The 2,766-nt window shown below is 47.0% G+C and overlaps 1 non-coding gene across 1 annotated transcript; it reads right to left on the reverse strand.

The window, feature by feature from the left end:
- Positions 1-2,278: 2,278 nt before the first annotated feature.
- TRNAT-UGU lies at positions 2,279-2,351 on the reverse strand. Its single transcript has one exon. It is a non-coding gene; the product is annotated as a tRNA-Thr (tRNA).
- Positions 2,352-2,766: the final 415 nt, after the last annotated feature.

The raw sequence follows: 2,766 nt of genomic DNA on the forward strand, positions 1-2,766 counted from the left end.
TGTTACTCTTAACATCTCTTGCTAGCTGCAACTCCAAGTGTGATTTGGCCTTCCTGATTTCACTCCTGCATGCCTGAGCAATATTTTTATACTCCTCCCTGGTCATTTGTCCAAGCTTCCACTTCTTGTAAGCTTCTTTTTTGTGTTTAAGATCAGCAAGGATTTCACTGTTAAGCCAAGCTGGTCGCCTGCCATATTTACTATTCTTTCTACACATCGGGATGTTTTTTTCCTGCAACCTCAATAAGGATTCTTTAAAATACAGCCAGCTCTTCTGGACTCCTTTCCCCCTCATGTTATTTTCCCCGGGGATCCTGCCCATCAGCTCCCTGAGGGAGTCAAAGTCTGCTTTTCTGAAGTCCAGGGTCCGTATTCTGCTGCTCTCCTTTTTTCCCTGTGTCAGGATCCTGAACTTGACCATCTCATGGTCACTGCCTCCCAGGTTCCCATCCACTTTTGCTTCCCCTACTAACTCTTCTCTGTTTGTGAGCAGCAAGTCAAGAAGAGCTCTGCCCCCTAGCTGGTTCCTCCAGCACTTGGACCAGGAAATTGTCCCCTACACTTTCCAAAAACTTCCTGGATTGTCTGTGCACCGCTGTATTGCTCTCGCAGCAGATATCAGGGTGATTAAAGTCACCCATGAGAACCAGGGTCTGCGATCTAGTAACTTCTGCTAGTTGCGGAAGAAAGCCTCGTCCACCTCATCCCCCTGGTCTGGTGGTCTATAGTAGACTCCCACCATGACATCACCCTTGTTGCTCACACTTCTAAACTTAATCCAGAGACTCTCAGGTTTTTCCACAGTTTCATACCGGAGCTCTGAGCAGTCATAATGCTCTCTTACATACAATGCAACTCCCCCACCTTTTCTGCCCTTTCTGTCCTTCCTGAACAGTTTATATCCATCCCATGACAGTACTCCAGTCATGTGAGTTATCCCACCAAGTCTCTGTTATTCCAATCGCATCATAGTTCCTTGATTGTGCCAGGACTTCCAGTTCTCCCTGCTTTTTTCGCATGCTTCTAGCATTTGTGTATAGGCACTTAAGATAACTCGCTGATTGTCCCGCTTTCTTGGTCTGAGACAGGAGTCCTCCCCTCTTGCACGCTCCTGCTCGTGCTTCCTCCCAGTATCCCATTTCCCCACTTACCTCAGGGCTTTGGTCTCCTTCCTCCGGTGAACCTAGTTTAAAGCCCTCCTCACTAGGTTAGCCAGCCTGCTTGCGAAGATGCTCTTCCCTCTCTCCGTTAGGTGGAGCCCATCTCTGCCTAGCACTACTCCTTCTTGGAACACCATCCCATGGTTGAAGAATCCAAAGCCTTCTCTTCGACACCACCTGCGTAGCCATTCGTTGACTTCCATAATTCGATGGTCCCTATCCAGGCCTTTTCCCTGCACAGGGAGGATGGACAAGAACACCACTTGCGCCTCAAACTCCTTTATCCTTCTTCCCAGAGCCACGTAGTCTGCAGTGATCTGCTCAAGGTCATTCTTGGCAGTATCATTGGTGCCCATGTGGAGACACAGGAAGGGGTAGCGATCTGAGGGCTTGATGAGTCTCAGCATCTCTCCGTCACATCGTGAATCCTAGCTCCTGGCAAGCAGCAGACCTCTCGGTTTTCTCAGTCGGGACGGCAGATAGATGACTCAGTCCCCCTGAGGAGGGAGTCTCCAACCACCACCACCCTCCTCCTCCTCTTGGGAGTGGTGGTTGTGGAACCCCCATCCCTAGGACAGTGCATCTCCTACCTTCCAATCGGTGGAGTCTCCTTCTGCTGCCTTCTCTCAGATGTATCATCTAGTCCACTCTCCGCATTAGTACCTGTGGAAAGAACATGAAAACGGTTGCTCACCTGTATCTCCATTGCTGGTACATGGATGGTCCTCTTTCTTCTTCTGGAGGTCACATGCTGCCAAATTTCTTCACCATCCCTCTCTCCCCTCTGCACAGCCTGCTCTGATTGTTCAGGACGTTATGCCCATAGAAGCATATCCTGATGTCTGTCCAGGAAATCTTCTTTTTCTCTTATGCAACACCCCAAGGGTTCCTCACTGGCATTCACCAGCTATAACAAGAGGAATCTAGTTTAGGTTCTGATTCAACAGCAGATTGTGCTTGGACAGAAACTTCAGTCCACGTTGTGTCCTAGAAAAACCTATTAATTGTGTCAGGTCTATAGTGAAGTTAAAATTGAATGGGCCAGGGGAAACTTAGGAGTTAATTCTGAGATATCCCCACCATATAAAACACACTCTGACCATGCAATTTAACAGACCAGGCCCCAGGGAGATTTGAACTCACGACCCCTGGTTTACAAGACCAGTGCTCTAACCCCTGAGCTATGGAGCCACTATGCTCAAAATGGTGGTAAAAAATCTATTGCCTTAAAAAGGCCAAGATTATACCATAGACGTCTGCATTTATTCTGCTATATTATTTCACCCATCATCATAACTTGCTGACTGTACAAAGTGGAATTGAGTTTAACCTTATTGAATTAAGTTTAAGTATTTTCAGACTTCACTGTATTAAAAATGCAAAGGTTTATGTGCTGTTGTGGGATTGTCTATAACTTCTCGAGGAAATGTGACTCATGTAACTCTTTGGAGGTGTTATGAGCTTCAAAGGAATCATTGAAATCATGTGCTAGACAAGCACAGTTATGTGGGATGCTAGGAAATACCTGGGAGGAGGGGAAGGCAAATTCCTTCCCCTGGAACCATCCTTTTAAAGCTGCATCCTAAGGAGAAACCATTATCTGATC

This window comes from Mauremys mutica, chromosome 13 (genome assembly GCF_020497125.1).
Source record: "Mauremys mutica isolate MM-2020 ecotype Southern chromosome 13, ASM2049712v1, whole genome shotgun sequence".
In the NCBI taxonomy this organism is placed as follows: domain Eukaryota; kingdom Metazoa; phylum Chordata; order Testudines; family Geoemydidae; genus Mauremys; species Mauremys mutica.